The sequence below is a fragment of the Pteropus alecto genome, unplaced genomic scaffold (assembly GCF_000325575.1).
Source record: "Pteropus alecto unplaced genomic scaffold, ASM32557v1 scaffold30, whole genome shotgun sequence".
NCBI classification, from domain to species: domain Eukaryota; kingdom Metazoa; phylum Chordata; class Mammalia; order Chiroptera; family Pteropodidae; genus Pteropus; species Pteropus alecto.
The window spans coordinates 533,834-556,149 of NW_006429782.1; positions in this window are offsets into that span (position 1 = coordinate 533,834).

Consider the following 22,316-nt stretch of genomic DNA (forward strand, 5'->3'; position numbering starts at 1 on the left):
GCCGGCGCCTGAGTCGGACCCGCGCCGCTTGGCGCGGACCGTGATGGAAACTTCGAGAACCTTCCAGAGCTTTCCAGACTTTTCCAGAACCTGCGAGTTGCTGAACCACTTTCACTGAAGCGATTCGAGTGCAGGGCGCCCGCACACGCCCACCAAAGAGGGTCGTGCATTTGCAAAGAACCCGCGAACTTCGTCTAGTCCCTGGGGAAGCGGGGACCCCACGGGACGCTGGGAAGGAGCGGGGTGGTGCACCCAGAGGGGCCCCTCGCCCCCCCACCCCGTATAATGTCATCATTCACGTTCGAATAGTGTGCATAATAAGGTCAAGACATGGTCACCGTGCAACGTGACCGCCGTCCCCCTTGTCTGTGGTGATGCGTGCCAGGACCCCAGTGAGGCCTGAAAGCACGGCCCGAACCCCACGTCACCCCCGCCCGCGGTCATCGCAAACCAGGAGCGGGGTGAGGGACGCCCACCCTGCGCCACCAAAAATCCTCGTGTCCCTGTCGATTCTGCCGTCGGCCTTTTGCACCGCAGTGTCCATCCGCGGTTGGCATGGAAGGCGGCCGAAGCTTCGCCACCCCAACCCTGCCTTTGGGGACGTCGATTTCAAGCCGTTTGCTCAGAAACAAGATGCCCAAGAGTCCGTGGGAAACTTGGTTTATTTAGGCCGCAGCGGCCTGGTTTGCCCTGAGCCTGGAGGGCGGGAGGGCGGCAAGCCAGTGTCTCAGGAAGCACGGTCCCCTCCCCCCAGACTAGATGGGACTCCCACTCGCCCCTTCTCCAAAATGTCAAGTAAACCTGATGTCACCTCGCCGTCCTGGGAATGTCCATGCTTACGCGAATCTCCCCGTGCCCGCGTTCTAGACTGTGACTTTCTCCTGCTTAGTTGTCTTGTTAATTTGGTTCTTAGCCCCCCTGGAAGACCTGAAACGATGCGGAGGGAAATTGCGATTTTTTTTTTTTTTTTTTTAGCACCCACGCCGGGAGAAACGCGAAAACCTGCGGGCGGGGACATGGAAATACTGGTTGGTGGAGTCTGGGTGTGGACCCAAGGGCCGAGTGTGTTTCTTGACGAACACCCTCGCGTGAGCGAGCCTGGGCAGGTCCAAAGCGGCGTTATTCCAGGGTCAGTGGTACCTACAAACTCTGATGAAGTTTAAATGACCCACCAGGCACAGGACAGTGGCAGCGATAGGTGGCCACCGGTCACGCCAGAGGCTTCGGGCCGTCATTAGGGAAGAGTGACCCGAACACAAGCACTGCTACTTGGAATGACGAATCGTTGATTTCTGGAATTTTCCATCACGTTCTTTTTGGACCGCAGTTGGCCACGGGTAACCGCAACCACGGGTGTCCTGTGACCGCGGATACGGGGTGGGGTCCTGTGCACCGGCACGGGGCGCACAGAGTGATGATTCGATGTACGCGTCTGTTGCCGTCACCTCGTGACGCGTTTCCACCCTGCTCGAACCCGGGCCCAGCGTGGACGCGTCGCGTCAGGTCGAAAATGAAAATTGGCGATGCGGGTGGCGGGGGGTCGGTTTAGGTCTCGTCAGCATTTAGGGCCTCGCAGTCCTGACATGGCCCGCGGGGAGAGGCAGGAAGGAGCGGTCCCCCAGGGCCTTTGTCCGCCTGGCTCCTGGACGGCCAGCCACGTGCCTGCCTCTCGTTTTCTGAATTTCACATGTCGATCGCCGCCAACATGAGGAGGACTGTCACCGGACACCTGAAAAGCGCCCGCGGGGCCACGGCGGGCGGTCCGCTCACTCCAGCGGCTGCCGTCTGTGTTAACAAGGTCAAGGGCTCGGTCGGGTTTCCATTGTGGTCCCCTAATGGCCTAATTAGGGACTCGAATGGAGTTTAACACCGGGTGAGTCTCCGTTCAGAGGCCATTTTGATGCTGCAGTTCAATTGCTTCAGAAAATAGAGATTCGGCGCTGGCTCGCCGGGGAGGGGTGCGGATGCGCACGGGTTCGTCTCTCATTCGGTTCGCGGTTCACTGACATTTAATACATTTTCATCCCTCATCATATTAACAAGGATGAGGAAGGGATGGCCCCAGCCCCAGCATGGGGGTCGGGCGGGCAGTGACGTAACCGGGCGGCTGGCATGTGGGAATTGGGGTGCTTTCGAAGCGGGCCCTGCGGTGCCACCGTGAGTCCCCATGACGTGGGATGTCTGTTCTTTAAATAAACATTGGAGAGAGGAGTCAGCGATGGGGCCTGGGCGCACGGCCCGACAGAGGAGACACCGACCGGCCACGCTGAAGCACCGCACCCTGGCACGGCCGCGGCACTTGGGAAGCTTCCTCCAACGCGATGACACGGAAGGCGGCTCACTGCCTGGGTGGTCGCCACTCGGCTGACCGCCGAGAGCCACGAGCCGAAGCACGCCATTGTGCTTGCCCGTGGTCCTCCCGGGCACTGTCCCTGTTTCTAGTCCCCGGCCTCAGTCCCGCCCGCGGGGGCCCTTTGGCCGTGTCGTGGGGCGTACACGGCGCTTCCATCTCGGAGGGCCCATCTGTCCCTGCGGGGATCACGGGGGCGTGCACGGCGTGGCCTGGACGCTGGACACACCGTGTCCACCCCTCGTCGCACAGGTCCAAGCACATCCACAGCTGTGGCCAGCCGCCGCCAGGCTGCAGGGCCGTCTTCCCCGCTGGGCCACGTGGGGTTCGATCGCTCAGAGAGCAGGGACAGCGAGGACAGCAGCCAAGCCTGTCACAGCAGAACCTGACCACACCTCGCACCTGTGAGTGTCCCCCTCGGCACCGGGCGCCCCACCTCTGGGGCTCAGGGGGCATAGCGGGGCTGACTTCGGGGAGGCAGGTGCTGGGGGGTGTACGGCAGATTCGAGCACTCAGGCTTGCCCTGCCCCTTGGGTGTGTCATCTGTGACTCAGTTTCCCCACCGCGAATCGGGGAGACCACCCTGTCTGCGGTGCGTGGAGCCCAGGCAGGGTCCTGGGTTGATGACTGAGTGACAAGTTCGTGGTGAGTGGACAGGTGCTTCCCCACGGGGCTGCCAGGGGACGGTGCCAGAAAGCGCCCCGCAGACCAGAGCAGAGCTCCAGGTCCTCGGGACGCCAACCAGGGCTCGTCAGACGGAGGGGAGGCTGGCACTGTGGCTGGGGGCCGAGGACAAAGCCCCCACATCTAAATCGCTCTTGCCGAGACCTCAGATGCCACCACCACACCTCCTGTGGGCCAGTCCCGGTCCGGTCCCCCACCCGCTCTCAGCGTCTGTGATGGGTGTGCCAGGCAGAACCCTCCGGGACCCCGAGTGCTCACTCCTCTCCCCTGGGTGGGGGTAAACCTGTGACGTGAGGGGCGTGACGCCCCTGATTCTGTGATATGACATGGCAGAGGCAAAGGGATTTTTCCAGCGGAATTACTGTTCCTAATGAGTTGACCTTTAGTTAACCAAGAGGGAAACACCCTTGAATGGGCCTGGCCTAGTCAGGGGAGCCCTCGAAAAGAGGGGCTGGGGTCCTCCTGAGGTCGCGGAGGCTCTCCCGCGGGCCGTGGAGAAGCAGCTGCCAGGAAGGGGATTCGGCCAGCAGCCTGGCAGCCCGGGAGGGGCCCAGCCTCGGAGGCGACACAGCCTGCCGTCCCAGAGGCCTGGGCAGCAGCCCCAGCCCCACGGGACATGAATGAACACGCGGGGGTCCCTCTGCCCCCCGCGGTGGGATCACACATCCCCTCTCCGCCTCCCCCCACTTCCGTTTTTGTGCCCCACCTGCCGCCTTGCCCTCCCACGGCCCGTCTCAAGTTCCAGCTCCTCGTGGGACCGTCGCTCCGAGCCTACAGTCGGCTGGCGCCTAAACCGTGGTGGGCCTGGCCTTATTCCCTTCCATCTGGTGCTCTCCCCGCCAGGGGCAATGTGGCGACCTCGCTTCCCGCCCCACTCAAGGCAGACGTGGCCAGGGCACTCGCATGGGGGGCTGCAAGGTGAGTGCAGCGTCGTGACCGGTGTGCACCTGCCCTCGTCTCCTTTCCGTCCCCACCCCCAGGTGCCAGCTCTGCCCCCGGTGCTGCCTCAGCAGCCAGTTAGTGAGGCGGGTGACACCACAGAGCTGGGCCCAGCAACTGCAGGAGATGCTGGCCTGTGAGGTCCCTGTGGAGGCCGTCACCAAGCACTGCGAGCTGGTGGCTTCAAACAACAGATACTTACGATCTCACGGTTCCGGAGACATCCAAGGTCAAGGTGTCGGCAGGGCTGGTGCTCCTGCTGGCTCTGGCCATCCTTGGTATGTGGGCGCAGCCCTCCCCGCTGCCTCCGTGTGCACGTGGCTTCCCTTCTCCGTGTCTGTGTCCCTGCTTTTCTCGTGGACACTCCAGTCATTAAATCAAGGCCACTCTACTCCAGATGACCTCGTCTCCGCTGACGACGTCGCAAAGGCCCTGTTTCTAAATAAAGCCCGATTCTGAGGTTCTGGATCTGGATGGACATGAATTCGGGGGACACTGTTCAACCCGATCCGGCAGGGGCATGAGATAGAGGGGCCTTGGTGCCGGGTGACACCGGCCGGCGCGGTGCTCGTCATTGCCGCTTCGCCTCAGAGAGTCCGGCCTGTTCACACCAAAAGGCAGTGACCCGTCCACACGCTTGTCCTCCCCCGGACACCGACCTCCTGCCGACGAGCGACGGTGTGCCTCTCACCCCGCAGCACAGGGGACGGGGGAAATAGATTCTACCAGCTGGCACCAGAAAGTCACTTAGAGACGCAACTGGGCTCATTCAGGAAAATATCTTAATTAGCACGAGGGGACGGTATGAGAGGCCCCGGGGACCAAGATGAAATGGCCCACGGAGAGACATCACAGCCCTCTGCGCGACGGCGTAGCTGCTGTGTGGGAGGGCAGGGACAGATGGCGGGGGAGCCGCCAGACAAGGGACACACACACCAGGAGACAAACATGAACACGTGGGGACAGGGACCTCCAACATCCTGGTCGGGATCCCCGTGCCGTGAAGCAGGCTCGGCCAGACCCTCTCTGAGGCGGACCCCGCAGCTGAAGCCGAGAATAGGCTCGCACAGCCCACGCGCCGCGGCCGGCGCCCAGCAGTCCTTGTCAGAGGGACAAAAAGCAACCTGGTTATCGAAAGATACCTGTAACCTGCAAGAAACCAAGGAGAACCAAGCTGCCGCCTAAAACGGCAAAACCCTACCGAGCCCAGGTCCCAGGGGACCAGGGCGGAGACTCGTCCCAGCCACGACCTCGTGCTGACCTTGGCGGGTGGGTGGGACGAGCGGGCGGGCTGGGTTCCCTCATGTTCCTTAGCTTTGCTTGGTTATTTGGAGGCATAGGGTTTTGGGGGTGTTTTTAGGACCAAAAGAGTAAAAACATTGAAAAGCATCTACCTAACCCTTCCGGATCTGGCACTGCCTCCCTCTAGGCCCCAGGGGTCACCTAGGGCCACCAGACTATCTGCTTTGCAGCACAAGTCGTGACCCCTGTGGCCACCCTGCTGCTAGCTGTCCCCAGAGCCCAGGCTCCCAGCTTGGCCTTTGAGGTTCATCAGTGGTTCTGCTGACAGCCGCGAGCCCCCTTCTCTGTACTGACTCCATCCTGTCACCGACCAGCTTTAATGCCACAAGTAGGGTCTCTCCCTCTCAGCACTGGGGACGCTGGGGCTGGGTCACCCTCTGGAGGGCCGTCCCGGGCACGGTGGGGGGTGGGGTTGAACATCCCTGGCCCTCCCACTCGATGCCAGGAGCACCCCAGAGTGACAACCACAGGTGTCCCCAGACATGGTGCAGTGTCCCTGGGGACAGCCTTGCCGAGGGTGAGGCCCACGGCCGTACACCAATTGCATTCTGGCCATGGTGCCTGGAGGCGGCCGAAACTGGGTCGGTTGGCTTCCCGGGGTGTCCTGGGGACGGGCTCGAGCACCTGCCCCCAGCAGGTGTATGAACAAATAGAGGACATGTTCTCCAGGACAGGACTTGTCTTCGGGTGGGTCACAGCAGGGGGAGGGGACAGCCTGAGGGCCCTCCTTGTCCTTCTCCAACCACCGGCCTGCATGGCCTTTCTCCCTGCACCAAATCCTGGCCTCAGGAATTGGATTCTGGCAAAGAGCTCGGCTTACCTCTTCCTTCCTGAGAACCAGCCACATGCCTGGGTGACCAGCCCCACGCCTCAGTGACCAGCCGTTTGTCTTTGGCACGTCTGAGGTCATTCCCCTGGGGCCCACGACTTGGTGCCGTGAGATGCCAAGGGGGAGACGGCTCGGGGCGCCGAGTGTCCACACAGACCACAGGCCGCTTCGGCATGAGCGCGGCAGAGAACACGCCCTGGCTTCTGGGAGAGGAGAGACCTGGACCGGCCCTGGAGCCCGCCATCTGCCAGACCCGCGGGGGCTGAGGCAGTGTAGGGCAGCCACTGTGGGACGGTCTGTGGGTCCCTCAAAGTTAAATGGAGAGTCATCGTCCATCCCTGAGCACCCCCCCAACCAGGAACTCCACGGCTGGGAGCCCAGGGGCACCAAGAGCCGGGCGCAGGCAGACGCGCCCCTCCGCCCCGCCCTGTGCACAGCCGCAGGACGCGCCGTGGCCGGAAGGTGGACACGCGCCCAGTGTCCACGACGGATGATGGACATGGTGAGTGAGGTCCCTCCCGACAGTGGAAAGGACAGACATCCCGACACCTGCTACAGCGGCGATGGACCCAGAGGACATAAGCCAGACACAGAAGGACACGTCCCGTGTGACCCCACTCAACGGAGGTCCCCGGAGGAGTCAGATTCAGAGACAGGAAGTGGATGGTGGAGCCAGGGGCTGGTGGGGGGAGGGAAGTGAGCGTAACGGGGACAGTGTCAGCGTGGGCCGATGAGAAAGTCCTGGAGGTGGACCCTGGGGACGGCTGCACGACCTGTGAGTGTGCCTAAGGCCGCTGAGTCGGACACTTAAGAACGGTTAAAACATGGTAAATTTTATGTTAGGCATATTTACCACCTTAAAAAATAATGTTTTTAACACCATTCGCATAAGCAAGCGTTTCCCACCCCTCGCGGGACGTTTCCTTACATGTTCACTGCTGTGATCGGAATGGTGACAGACACCCGCCAGGAACGTGACCCCTCCCCCCCCACAGTTGTTCCCCCATCCCTGAGCACCCCCCTCAACCAGGAAAGGGCGGTGCTGGTGTCTCTTCAACAAAGCGTCGGGGATTAGGCTCCTTGGAGCTTCCATTCTGTTTGCTTTTGATTTTTTCCGGAGAGCCTTTCGTTTTAACTGTGAGGCATCTCAGGGCGGGCTGCACAGCGTCATCTGCATTTCAAAAAGGCGTCTGCATGAGGGTTTGTTTTCTTCCTCTTTTCTGCCTCCTTGTTCTTCTCCAGGACGCGGGGAATCTACCACTGTCTTTCATTAGTTTTCTTCAAGGTCTTCTATCATATTATCTCGCATTGTTCCCAGGCGAGACGCTCCTCTTTGTCTGAAACTCTTACACAGGACACAGCTGCCAATCCCTACCCAGTCCCCAGCGTCCCGCCTGACACCGAGGCCCCAAATTCTCAGGGGCCCCCAAGGACGCACGGGGCGGACACAGGATTCTGCCTCGTTTTGTCCCTGGAAGCTGGGCGCCCACTGCACAGCGCTGAGGCCGGCTTCTCCCTGAGGCTGGACCCTGCTGGGACCCGACTGTCCGCCACCTCCTCCCTTACCCCAGGCAGGTGGGGGTCCCCACTCAGCAGTTTGAATTTAAAGTGGGATCCAACGAAGCTTGTTTATTTCTGTCTTATTCTCACAGAGGGGCAGTTTTAAAAAAACTGTGGCCAAATACACGGACTGTGAAAGTAACCTTCCGAACCATTTTTGGGTCCCCATCGCTGCCCGTCCACCTCTGGGGCCTTCCCATCTCCCCAGACACCTTCCCAGACGCGGGCACTTTTGAGAGCCGGACTGTCCTGTCTTATGTCCTTCTACGTCTGCCACAGGGCTGAGCAGCCCCCACGCGGGTCTAGTCACGAAACGGAAACCGCGTCCCCTTCGGCTGACACCTGTTTTGCGTTGGCCGCGGTCCCCGGGCGAGTTCACGGCAGGAGCCACGGTGCGAGGACCGGACGCGTTCACGCCACGGTCTCGTGGAAGCGAAGCCGGACGTGGCGTTGGGACGTGTCGGTGTCCCCGCCCTCCGGGGCTTCGTTCCCCCAATGCGAGACCGAAGGATTAAAGGGCACCTGAAACCCACGAGTCCACGTCAGCGTGACGAGAGCTGGGGACACAGCCGAGCTCCCCGGACGATGCCGAGCACGCCGGGAAGCGAAACGCCCCGTCTCCCGGTGTCTGTGTCCCCTGCCATGCAGCCCCTTGTCCTCGCTAGAGGATGTGGCGCACCGCGTCCCGCCGCGCCCTGCCTGGCTGCGGGGGGCCCCCCGCGTGTCACCGCTGACTTGCGTGCGTGCACCCGTTCTTGGGTGCGGCGTAGCTGCGAACGTATCTGTAAACACCCCCTTTGGTTCGGTCGTGTGGGAGCCCGAGGCGGTTTTCGACAGCGCCGTACCCTGTGCATCCGAATGGGGGGGAGGGAGGAAAATAGACAGAAAAACGATCAAAACAAACTTTCTTTGGGCACGAGGTACATTTGCCATAGCCCGAAATCTCGCATGTACCAACACTGGTCCCTGGCTCTGATCTGCATTGTCCCTGGGGTGCTCACGCAGGGACAACGCAGAGAGAGTGGCTCCCAAGTCCCTCGGGAGGAAGGGAAGGCCGGGGGTGGGGGCTCCTGGTGGTGGCTCCGGCTTCTGTAACTCGGCCGCAGGGGCGGTGACCGCATGGGATCCAATCGCACGGAAACGGACAGACGCACGCGCGTGAAACCGGCCAGATCCGAAGAGGCTCCGAGGTGTACCATGCCGGTGACCCGCCCTCGGTCCTCCAGCATCTAGGGACTGCTGTCTCCAGGTACTCCCGTACTTGGATACTCTCATAACCGGGTACTCTGATACCTAGGCCCTCGAGTACTCTGAGTACTCTGAGTACCTAGTACTTAGAATCTAGGTACTCTGATATCTAGATGCTCCGATGTCTAGGTACTCCGTTATCCAGGCCCTCTGTAACCAAGCACCCTAGTATGGAGGCGCTCCAGTATGTAGGTACTGTAGTATCTAGGTGCTCTGGTATCCAGATACTCTAGTATCTAGATACTCTGATACCGAGGCCCTCTAACATCTAGGCCCTATGATATCTAGATGCTATGATATCTAGGTACTCTAGTATGTGGGTCCCTCTGATACCTGGATATTCCGATATTGAGGTATTCTCATACTCTGGAATCTGGGTATTCTGGCACACAGGTACTCTGATATCTAGGCGCTGTAGTATCTAGGTACTCTAGTATCCAGGTACTCGGGCATGTAGGTACTCCAGAATCTCGGCACTCTGGCATATAGGTACTCTGATACCTGGGTACTCGAGTACCTGTGTACTGCGGTGTCTCGCTGCTCTGTTTACGAGATGTTATTGCTGGAGGAGCTTGGGTGCCTTTTTTGTCTAATTTCAAAATAGAACAGTTAAACCTACATCACACACAAAAAAGAAGGTGCTCTAGGAAGGCGTCATCCGTCGAGCCGGCGGGGCCGCGGCCGGGACGGAGGTGAGTGGCGCCCATGTCATGCAGGGAGGAAGCCTGGCCGTTGTGCCCGGGGGCGTCGGGAGTGGGCGAGGCTGTGGGGACACGGGCTGGTCCTTCCCCAGTGGGGAGGGGCCCCATTCCTGGATGTCGGGTCCCCCACACACCGCATTCAGTTGGGACAAATTCCCGCCTGTCTGGGAGACTTGGGGGGGGGCCTCAGAGCAGCTCCGACGACCCCCCAAGGGCCCTCTGGACCTCACTGTTTCGCAGACGCGCAGTGACGAGCTCTGGGGGACATGGACCATGTGTGCACACCGAGGGCCGCAGCCTGCCGGGGACAGAGGCTCTGTGACCCGTTCAAAGGCCGCACCACACGCCGTGTTTGTGCAAACCCATCACCCAGGTGGGGACAGATGCTGGTGCCACTGTCAGAATGAAGGAGTGCGTCACTGTTCCTCTGGGCGCCCGGGGGCTCCAGAAGGGCCGGAGGCCGGACGCAGAGGCCGGGGACCCCAGGCTGAGGGTGGGGGGGACAGCCCCTGTACCTTTAAGGAAGGAGTCGCCATTGGGTCCCACGCTCTCTCCTCCGCCCCCGTGCTCGTTGGAGGGGCCTGGGAGTTGCAAAGCGGCGGGTGGCCAGGGGACAGGCAGCGCCTCCGGCTGCTCAGACATGAGAGGCCCTGGTCCCCATGCCCGGGCCGCAGGACGCACCCTGGGAGCTCACAGTCCTTCTCAGCTCCTAACCGTCCCTGTCCCCAGGCAGAGGGGGAGCGTTGAAAGGAAGCTTTTAAGCCACTGCCGCCTCGGAAGCCAAAGGTCTGACACAAAGACACCGGAGGACAGGGCGAGGAACCGAACGACCTTGACAAGTCAGCTGCGGGTCATGTTGGCCGGGGGACCCAGTGCACAGAGGAGGCGGGCTCAGGGCTGGAAGCGTGACCCCTACTCAGACGGCGAAGTGCTAGCCCCCAGGGGCCTCAGAACGTGACCTGGTTTGAGAACAGTGCCCTCACTTTAGAGGAGGAGACACGGGAGCAGAGTGGCCTCCAGCCCACTGGGATGGTGCCCTTACCAGAAAGGAGATTCAGACACAGACACACATGTGAGGAAATGCTCCCTGCAGGGCAGGGGCCCCCACCTCCGACATTGGGGGGTCCATCCTGGGCACTGCGGGAGAGCCGTTGAGCAGCGTCCCTAGTCCCCACCAACTTGATGGCAGGCGCACCCCCAGCGTGACGACCACAGACGATCCCGGACGCCGCCCACTGTCTCCTGGGGGCAGAGTCGCCCCAGTGGGTGCTGTGTGCGAATCTCTTCTCGAGCTGTCTCAGCTCATGCGCTACCATTTGGGGGTAAAAAAAAAAAAGATACGATTTCTTTTAAAGCAATCCCAGAGAGAAGCCCCCAGCTACTAAAACATATATCTCCTTCTGAAACCCAAGGAAAGGCAGACTTTTTAAATACGAATGACCAAAACACCTGCACATGTATTATTAAACCCCAAAATGTCACCTTTTCTTTTCAGATTCCGGGAGCGGAGGTTTCCCTTGCATTGTTTTTCATCAGAGGATGATTCTCTCTGCTTCAAGTTTCAAAGCAGACAGGGGAGACGTTTCGTGGAGGATGGCAGAGTGCGTGGTACCTTTTCGTTTTTAAAGGTCATAAAATATGGGCGAAACGCACAGAACTCCAAAGCTAAAAACTTTTAACGAAGGGAAAGGCCTGGTCAGCAGAGACAGAAATATATGACAGGTGTGGGTGGGCCTGAGACCCCCAGGACCTAGGCCCAGGACAGCAGGACCGTCACCCCGAGTTCACGGAGGACCCCGCGGAAACGGGGAGGGGGAGCAGGACACCCCCCGAACCCCCCGCCCCCATCCGACCATGAGAAACACACCGGAGTGCGTCCTACCAAACTCCTGACCCCTTTTCTTGGGGCTGCCCAGGGCACATGGGAGACACCGTCACAGCCCGGGGGCCCCAGGAGACCTGCCACCTGCCTGTCACGTCTCATCCTGGGGCGGAGAAGGATGGGAGGGACGGAGCGGCCTGAACAAAGCACAGACGTCCATTAATAACAACGTATCGATGCGGCTTGTGACTTGCGACAATGTACTAATGCTAGATGGCAGTGTCAGGGGGCTGGGAACTCTGCCAGGGTCATAATTTCACTGTCAACCTAAAACCGCTCTAAAGAGTGACAGAAAAGTGTGTTGGGCTCTAAGAAACGGTCCTAGAGCTGTGAGGGGGGGCGCCGACGGGGACACGCCGTGGAGGTGCGGGTGAAGGCTCAGGGACGCGCTGGCCGCTGTGTGTACGGCCTGGGCATGTCCGGCCGCCCTCAGCCACCACTGCTGGGGCCACGGGAGGCTGGACTGCAGAGCGCCTGCGGGAGAGGCTGGGGTCTCGGAGCGTCCTCCGTCTGGGGAGCCTGTCAGAGCAGTGCGTGGTGGTTCCAGGGGCGGTGGCCTCTGCAATGGCGCGTGATGCCTGTTTGTGTCCTCATGACATTAAAACAGTGATGAAGTGCCCCAAACCCGGCCCCCTTGAACAATAGAGATGTCTTCCCTCCCAGCCTCCGGTGGCATTCGCGTCCTTGGCGACCTTGGCTCGTAGACACATCACCCTGTCTCTGTCTCGGTCATCGCGTGGCCTCTCCTGTGTGTCTGCGTCCAAGTGTCCTCTCCTTACGAGGACACGAGCCACTCAACGGCCAGCCCCACTTTGACTTGCTCATCTGTGATGACCGTTGCCTTGGGACAACGTCCCGTTCTGAGGTCGGAGGGTCAGGACCTCGACCTGAGTTTGCCAAGACTCAGTCCGACCCACAACAAAACCCGGAGCCTAAGGATGCAAACTCGTCCGTCCCCATTGGTGATGACGCAGGCCGCTGGGCGCAGAGTGTACTGCCCTTGTCCCCGGGCACGATGCCCCAGGCCCGTCTCCCTTGCAGGTCCAAGCGGCCACCCTTCCTCCCAGGTCCTGGTGACTGGTCCGTGCCTTCCTCCACCCCAAGGTCCTCAGCCACCCGTCCCAGGCCCCTGCACACATGGCTCCTTCTTTAACTACCACTCAGCACCTCTGCCCCGCCCTGGTCCCCTGCCCGGGTACAGACACAGGTCACCCTTCTATAAGCTCTGTTTGGGGAGCCACAGCCTGTGTGGGCCCACCCGGGGGGTGGTCTCAGCACGGCCATCCTGACACGGAGCAGCACCCTCCCGCTCAGGCCCCTGGAGCAGGCTTAGGGCCGAGCGGAGCCGAGCGCACCCCCGACCCTCAGGCAGCGCGTGAAAGCCTCTTCATGCCGCTCTGGGGGCCGTGGATGTGGGAGCTGGGAGAGCGCAGAAGAGTCCGCGTCTCAGAGCGGGGGTGTCAGAGACGCCCCGAAGACATGCCCACCCGGGGCCTAGGACCCCACGTGGCAGAGGGACTGTGCAGGTGGGACCGAGTCAAGGCCCCTGAGAGGGGACGACCCTGGGTTCCCGGGGCCCAGAGTCTACACGGGGTCCTCATAAGGGGTAGGCGGGAAGGTCAGAGTCACAGGTGGACGCGGCTGTGCTGCCGGCTGTGACGAGGGGGCAGGGGCCGTGAGCCAGGGACGCGGCACCTCTGGAAGCTGGAAAAGGCCGGAGACAGTTCTCCCTGGAGCCTCGGGACGGCCCGGCCCTGCCCCTCCTGGTCACCCTGCGAGGCCCATGTGGGCCCCCCGGCCCTAGGACTGTGTGATGATGAATGTATTGTTTTAAGCCACCAAGCCTGTGGCGATTTGTTCCAGCAGCCGCAGGACAGTGACCCGGCGGCTCTGCCAGGGGACCCTACGGGAGGAGCCCAGAGAGGGTCAGCCTGGGGTCGTCACACTCGCTGCCGGCCACAGGAGCCCATGCTTCGAGGACAGCCCGGTCCAGACGACCCAAACGAAAAGCCGCTTGTGAAAAGGCCCCGTGTGCGTGTCCTGAGCGGCCGCGGTCAGCACGCGGAGCCGGACAGGCCACGCGCCCGCATCTCCCTGGCTTAACTCTTCACCTGAGACGAGACTAACACTTGCTCGTCTGAGTCCAGGTCCCTTTTAACCCGCCTCCCTGGCCTAGGAGCCAGGCCCCCGTGGCTCAGAGGGACGGTGACGGGGACACGAGTGGTTCTGTCCGACCGGAATACGTATTCGCAGATTTTTTTTTTTTTTTGCTGGGAAAAGCGTAGCGACCGGTTCCAGAGAATTCTTCCAGGTCACCAAGGAAAAGGGAGCTTTCCGTGGCGATGGGCAGGGGTCCGGTAAGGCTGACAAACGCGGGCCACAGATGCCTCTACCCCGCGTGACCAATTTTCTAAAGAGACTCCCCTGAAATTGTCAAAAATAACTTATTAATGCAGGAATTGGTGCCGGCACGCGCTGGCGAATGCCGACGGTGTGTGCTCGTAGGACACGGGCCATCGGACGGGGTTCCGGGGGTGTCACACTGTCACCGCCGTCGAGGGCCACGGAACCGTGCCTCGAGAGTGACACATCTCTCATGTCACAGGTATTTCACCGAATCTTTTTTTTAATCAATAACGCGACATCCCAGAAACCACTGCATCGTGCGTCCTAGACAGGGGAGTCGTGTGGTATGTGAATTACAGCTCAGAAAAGCTGTTTCGAATTGTAAAAACACCTTTTGCGATGGGGTCTCAGTTTTTTAAACCATACATTTTATTTCAGAAAAGCATACAAATTACGTACGCGTGTATCTTGTGCGCACATGTACGTGTGGGCATCGTTAGTTTAGTGAGTATTTTCCGCTTTTTTTCCGGGTTGGTTCTCTCAAAAAAACATCCGTCGCTTAAAAACTTCGTAACTTAAAAAAAAAACGCTTTCTATCACACCTGAAACTAACATAATGCTGTGTGCCAACAGCAATGGGAAATTTTTTTAATTAGGAAAAATAAATGAAAAATCAGCGAGAAGTGCTTTACGGGGCCCGTGTACGTCCCGTAAAGTTTAAGGCGATGGGTCCCTCCCCAAACCCATCGCCTTAAACTAATGGCGAGAACAGCAAAACAGAACGAAACAGGAAAACCCCAGCGGAGGGACTTTCTACAAAAATTCCCACCCGGTTCTCCTCAAAACTGCCCAGATCATGAGAAACAAGACAAGCCTGAGAAAGCGCCACAGCCCCAGGGGCCGAAGGAGATGATGGGCCTGTGTGTCACGCGGGGCCGAGGCGGGGAGGCCCATTGGGGGTAAAGCTGGAACTTCAGCTACCACTAGATCTTTCCTGGGAACCTAGATGGTTGTACAGAACGACGCCTATTTAAAAAGTGACAGAGGCAGAAGGTGCAGAAAATGCTTTAAGGTGCGGCTCTTCCCTGGGGAGCAGCCGGCCCGGTTCCCCGAGGACGGCGGGGGTCACTTCCTGACGGGACATGAGCCAGCGGGCCCATCTGTGTCCCCGAACCAGAAGCCCGCTCCCAGCTGCCCTTCCCCGCTCCGCTGCTGGTGACCTTGGGGGTGCTGGCCCCAGGCCGTGCCGGAGTCAGAGACCCCCCCGGAACCACAGGCGGGCCTCACACCCTGGCCTGAGCCCCGGTCTCGCTTAGGCAAGCCGCTTGGTACCTGGGGACTCCTGAGGGCGGGCGCCTGGTTCTTCCTTCCTCATCGAGAGCAAAAGCCTCGTCACCCCTCCCAGCTGCACACCCTGATCGTCACCCGCCCAGCGCGAGGGTCCCCGTGCCAGGGAGTCAGACTCCCACGGGTTCTGGTCCCCCGCCCCCGCCACAGAGCACAGAGGACACCGCCAGCACCCGCCCGGTGGACCGTCCAGGGGCGCGAGAGTGACCCACGCTGCCGCTCAGCCGAGACAGCACCCGCCCCGTGCAGGAGCTCACTCCGGCGACTCGAGGCACGCACACGGCGCGGAGGGGCGCGGGGGTGAGCGTGCGGGCCGCCAGCCCTGCCCAGGTCGGCCAGCGCCGCGCGGTTCAGGTCAACCACAAATATGCAGTGGTGCCAGTGTGTGCCATGAAGCATGCAGCCCTGTGCGGCTAAGACCCCTTGAGGCTCCAGGGCCCGTCATCGCATTCCGTGAGGTGTCCAGAACGGGCACATCCATGGGGCCAGGAAGTGGGCCCCTGGGCGTCAGGACGGGGAGGGGGTGGGGGTGACTGCTGATGGGGATGGGGCTGCTTTTAGGGAGGTGATGGAAGGTTCTGGAACTAGGTAGAGGTGGCTGCTGCGCAACCTCGAAATTGTGCTAAATGTCGCCGAACTGTTCACTTTTAAATGGTCACATTTACGTCGTGCAAATTTCAACTGGCTTAATGGCGAACCTTAGGGGAGGCCGGGGAGGCCAGCCTCCCCCTCCCAAGGCCCCTCTTCGCCGGCTGGAGGACTCTTGCCACAGATGGGACGATCCGAGGTCCAGCAGGGCAGGGTGACACCCCCAGGGCCTCGCGGAGAACAGGTACCTTCTCTGGCGTGAACGCAGCCCCCTCCAGGCGCCAACACCCCTCAGCACAGATGAGGAAGGAGACCGGCCTGCCCTGGGGGCGTGGGCCTGCTGGGCCCCCATCAGGTCGATGCGGGAGAGGCAGAATCCGCGGGAGAGGCAGTGAGCCCCGACGTGAGAACCACTGCTGTCGCCGGGCGTGGCCTCGGGCCGTGCTGACGGACGCATGTGCGGGAGAGCAGGCGCCTGCCTCTCCTTCATGGCTCCGGGCTCCGAGCGAGGCTGTGACACGTTTGCAGCAGCAAAGCCAGTGCGAGTCGCCGAGGTGCCGGTGACCTGCAGATACCACGCTCCGTGCCTCTTGGAAGGTCGGGGGACAGAGAGCCGGTCACACCGTCAACACGGGCAGCTTCGGAGCCAGCACGGTTGCCCCAGAACCCCCAGCTCTGGTCGAAAAATAATCAGAATTTCCGGAACTGGCTGACGGCAACGCCGGGCTTCTCGTCTTTAAAAAAATAGACCGCAGCTCACGGCTGTCTGTGAGTCTCTCTCTGCGACAGTCACCAGAGCCACGTCTGCCCTGGGTTCTGTTCAACGCCGACCTCGGGTTGGCCGGATGCTGTGTCTTCTGTGATTTGGTGCCATGCAGCTCCCGGCAGGTCAGGAGGCTGCTCACCTCCCACCCACAGCCCCTCTCTAACTGTCCTCGGTCACCTGGCATGGAGGGGGACCCTACGTCCTCACGGGGAAACAGACACGGGTCACCGTGCAGGCTGCCGAGGGGCCTGCGATGGGGTGGAGCCCGTGTGGGGACAGGGAGCACCCTCCTTTCTCCCCAGAGAGCCCTCAAGTGCCCAGATGGACAAGGGCCTGACCGTGACAGCCATGGCCCGGGAGCTGTCACACGCCTTGTCCGGAGGGTGAAGAGGAAGGTGTCCCGTATTGTTTCCACCACAGGGACACACAAAACGGTGACAAAGACGGCCAGCCTGGAAGGGCCCTCAGCCCCCGATTTCCACAGAGGTGCCGGGGACGGCCGACGACAGGCAGAGATGGCAGAAAACACAGGACGACAGGGGCATTGTGCTCCCGACGCCTCGCTGCCCGAGAGGCCTCGGCTTTCTGCAGCCGTGTCCAAACGGCCCCCGTAGGAGGGCTCAGCCGGCCATTGTGGCCCACCTACCCCCAGCCCCCCAGGACTCCTGGGCCCAGCGCCCCTGTGGCCGGCCAGCGACTCGGCCTTTGGGAAAAGCCCCGCTGAGTAGTGGCCCCGCAGCTGGGACGTGGTCAGGGGTGGCAGGTACGTCGGGGCGCAGAGGGTGACCCCACAGCAAATGCGCGGGTTGGACATGGAGGCCTTGGACTCCCCCGGTCACACCACCAGCCTCGGCGGGAGGCCCACGCGGGTCGTTGTCCCGGCTCCTGGCCTCAGCCCCTCTCACCCCACGGGGCCTTGCTCCCCAGGACACCGGCTGGGACGGGGCTCCGCCTGCTTCCTGTGCGTGAGTTTTTTGGGGGACTTTAATATAGTTGGCGGGGAAATTTCCCAGAAGGTCGCAGGAAGCCGGATTCTGCCTGGAGCCAAAGCGCCAAACACTCAGAACAAAGCAATGTTTCTCGCCTGCAGCAGGAGCAGGCAGGTGTCTCCCTGGCCTGGGTGCGGTTTCCTGAGCAGGGGACTGGGCAGGCAGCCACCTTGCACGCCTCCCCCGGCCATGCGTCCCCTTCACGTCCAAATCCGGGCCGGCTCGGCCCCACAGGCAACCCCAGGGCCACCGTGGAAGCCAGCACCACCCCGGGAGAGACTGCAGGCTGCAGACGTGACTCGGCGGCCCTGACACCCCCAGACCACGTCAGCCACATCACCGCCACACCAGGCTCCCTCCATCCCAGGCCAGGAGAAAGGAGACAAAGACCCCAGATGAGACCGGACACAGGCGGCGGGCACCAGAAGCAGCACACGCAACTGAAAATTCCTGGGCAGAGGACGAATCAGCATCTCCAACAACCGCAAGGTAAAGCAACACCAACCTCGGGGCCTTCGAAACCGGCCAGGACGAAAAATGGGGGTCAGCCCGCCTGGCCGAGCGTAGCGCCTCTATTCCCCGTGGCCAGGTGCGGGATCTGGCAGTCCTCCTGAGTGGCCATCGGGCGACATCTGCCCAGAACCTGCCCCTCAGGCGATGTCACAGCCAGAGCCCATCGAGTGCGGCCCCGCCTGGAAGATGGTGATTCAGCTCCGCCTGGATGATGGTGAAAGGGATCAAGAATTTAGTCCCAGAAAACAGTCTACCCAGGAAGAGGGCCGGGTAGTGACACGGTTAAGTGACAGTGTCACAGAGCCACAAGCGCACGATGATGGGTTGGCACACTCACTCCAGCCGCCACCGATGCGGAGAGGCGCCCGCTCGGCCGGAGCGCGATCCCGGCGGAGGCTTCGCGGGTGAGGATTTGGGGCTTTGCTTTGCTTTGGGAGCTTTTCCGTGGTGTTCACGTTCCCTGCGATGCCGCATCCTGTTCCCATAAGACGGGGAGTGACCCGTGACGGGCAGCGAGGCGCAGAGATCCGGCGGTCGCGGTGTGAGGGGCCAAAGGGCAGGTGTCCAGAGGCGACCTCGCGCCCCGGCCCGGCGGACGCTAATGCCATGTCAGGGCAGGAGCGCGCACTGCCCTCGCTGACCCTCCTCTGGAAAACAGTGACAACTGTAAAATCGCAAGCCATCGGGTCTGGGGGGACCACAGATGACAACGGTGACTATTCATTCCGTCTGAACTCTATAAAAAAAAAAAAAATGCACACCCAGCCTTCCAAAATACAGGTCTATATTTTCCGAAAATTAAAAACTGCTTTTCTCATGTGCCGTAAAAACACATCTCATAGAACTTTTTTTTTTTTTTTAATTCAGAAAACGGACAAAGGAGAAAAGACAAGATGCCGAAGAGGAGACGGCTCGCTGTCGGCACCCCGTGGACACCCCTCGGGGTGTCTGTGTTTTTCTGCGAGTGCGGTCATATTTTACCTGCCGCTCTAATTATTATTATGTTTTTATTTTTATTTTTTTTTACTTTTTATTTGGAAATCCTGACGGAGTCACAGGAACCAGCAGCGACAGCGCGGGAGGCCCAGCCCGCTCCGTAGCTGCATCTCACAGAATTAAAAGGCGAGAGCGAAACCGAGAACCGGCCGCTGACGACGTGGTGTCGACGACCGAGCCGGGTATCTCGGGTGTAGACGCGTGTGCCCACCGCCCCGATGCGCTTCCCACAGAGATCTCCAGCCGGCCGCCCCTGCGAGACCCCCCTCCACCGCCACCCACCGCCACCGTCAACCCCGGGCACGCGGATCCGTCTCCGTAACTCTGTCCTTGCGAATGTCCCACAGATGCCGCCACTCAACACGGTTCTCTGGGGAGACATCCGGTTTGTCGTCCGTCCCCACAGTCTGATCCTCTGTCTTGCCGAGCAATAGTCTTGGTGCCATGGCCCAGCAAGTTGGCCAGTCACCTGCCAGGGGCGTCCGGGCTGGTTCCCGCTTGGGGCTCTCGCAAAAAAAGCCGGCGTGACCTGCTGGGTGAGTGTTTTCCAGGCCGCTCGGCGAACTGTCCCCTCCATGCATCGAGGACAGCGTCCCTCATCCCAAACGGGACGTGCATTCCCACTTCCAGTGGCCGCTCGGACTTCCCGCAGACGGAGCGTGTCCCCAAACTCCAGGACGGAGCGCGGCAGGCCCTTCTGGCCGCTGGAAGGGGGACGCACGCCGGACACACAGAGCGCAGCCCTGGATGCTGTGACTTCTGGGTGACACGTTTCTAGAAGTGGCATCACTGGGCCCCGGACGCTCACCAACACACACGCATGTTGATGCAGAACTGGCCGCAGGCCCTCCGCCGCTCTGTAAAATTATCATTTTGGTAAATTTACTTTATTTAAAACATTTAAATAAAATTTAAAAATACGTAGTCACATACATTCCGTTTTGGCGTGCGACACAGTGATTCAATACTGGTATATATCGTAAAACGAAATGGTCACCACCCCGGTCTAGAGAACGTGTGGACACAGTTACAGTTTTTATCTTTGTGACGAGAACTTTTAGGACCTTGGCAACTTTCAAATACACAGTAGAGTATTGTTGATTATAGTCTCATGATGAACATTGAATCCTCTTCTTTATCTTATGACTGGCAGTTTGGACCTTTCGGTGCCCTTCATTTATTTTGTCCCCTACCCGCCCCCCCCTCCCCGTTCTCTGTAGCTATGAGCCAGAATTTTTTTTTTTAAAGATTCTACATGTAAGTGAGATAGCACAATATTTGTCTCCGTCTGACTTCTTTCATTTGAACTTTTAAAAATCAATGACATGGGCCATGGGTAAAAAAAAAAAAATGTCTTTTTTAACTTATCTGTCATATATATAATATATGAATATATACATTGTAGCTGGTTTAAATCTCTATTAGTCGTGAAGTCAAAAAAAAAAAAGAAAGAAAAGAAAGGCATGTCCCTTTGGGTGAAATCTGAGCTTTTTGTCACCGAATGTCACTTCCTGCCACTTGCGTTTCTCCAGAGAGCTGCGTTTTCTTGGACTTCGCCCTTTGTTCTGACTGCGTTGCTGGTCTTGGTGGATCCGTGACAGATGTGTTTATATTAAGGATATTACTTGTGTGTCCTGACTTGTACGCAACGTAATTTTTAAAAAGCTTTTCGGGCGTCCGATCTACGGTTTCTGGCCTTGAGAGCGTGTTTAGAAAGGATTTTGTCACCTCGAGACCCAAACAAATATTTATCTGGAATTTCTTCCAGGGCTTTACGGTTCTGGGAATGGCCCTGGAATGAATTTTTTTTTAGGTGAACTTCTCACTTTGGGATCACGTGAGATTTACGGCAAAGTTGGGAAGCGGGCACATGGGGTCCCAGCCCCCAGCCTCCCACACCCAGTGGCAGCATTTTATGTCCCCACCAAGAAAGTGACACAGGTGCATCACTGTTAGGAAAGCCAGCCTGTCTTTGATATTTCACCCGTTTACAACTAACATCTTCTTTCTGCTCTTGGACTCTTTCCAGGGTTTCCCGTCGCATTTAGCTGTCACGTCTCCCGGGGCCTCTCTGGCCAGAACTTCCTGTCATTTGGGACTCTGCTTGGTTTTTTCTTTTCCCACCCCCAGTGGCATTTATACCAATGATTTCTAATCTTACGAAGGTGGCTTTTCTCACCCCTCAGTGTTGTGGGTTCAGTTGTGTCCCCTGAAAACATATGGCTGCGTCTCAGCCCCCCGGGGACCTGTGAATGTGACTTTATTAGGGCCTTTGAGAATGTGCTCAAGGTAAGACAAGGTTGTACTGGCCGTGATCCAATGTGTCGGGGTCCTTATGAGAAGGGGGAATTCAGACACGGAGGCACAGGGAGAGGTCTTGTGACAACAGGCACGCGGACCAGGGTGACGAGGCCACACGCCCAGGGACACCAAGGAATAGCGGATGAAGGCTCAGGGACCCAACGCGGGTCTCTTCAACAACGCGTGGTGACGAGGCCAGCTCCGTGCTGGCGCTGGAGGGAGCAACCGGGCCGCGGGCACGGCTGGTGGCAGCCGCTGTGCCCAAGTTGACGACGGCGAGTCCTCAGAAATTAAACACGGAATCGCCACGCAATCCTAAGGGAAAGCGGGGACAGAGAGATGTTGGCACGCAGGCTCACCGCTCACGGCAGACAAAAAGTGGGAGCAACCCGAGTGTCCATCAGCGGGGGATGGACCCACACGGCGTGTGCACCGCGCGGGGCAGGGGCACTCGGCCATGGACGGGGGGGAGGGGCTGACACTCGCCACGATGTGGACGGACCCTGAACCCGCGACACTCAGGGAGAGACGCCGGACACAGCAGGTCACGCGGCGTGTGATTCCATTTACGTGACACAGAGGCGCGTCCACGGACGGGAGGTGGGTGAGGGGGCGTCGGGGGCCGGGAGGAGCGGGTGGTGAAATGTTCTGGCATGAGAGCGGGTGCCTGTCCGACAGAGCGAAACGACTAACTCTGCGTTGTGTATATTTTATCTCAGCGACAGAGTTACTTTCCCGATCGCCTTCTTGACGTGGTCACACGCGGTCACTCAACTGCCCAGCAACACATAATACAATAATCAAAGACCAGTCTGCACGGAGGACACAGCAGCGCTCAGAGTCCCCTCCGGGGAGCGAGGTCCTGGGGACATGTTTTATGTAACTGGCCAGAAGCAATGACGGCCAAAGCCCCGTGGTCCCCGAAGCCGAAGCCGAGGCCAGCTCTCCTCCAACGCCTAGGCTGGGAAAGTCCTC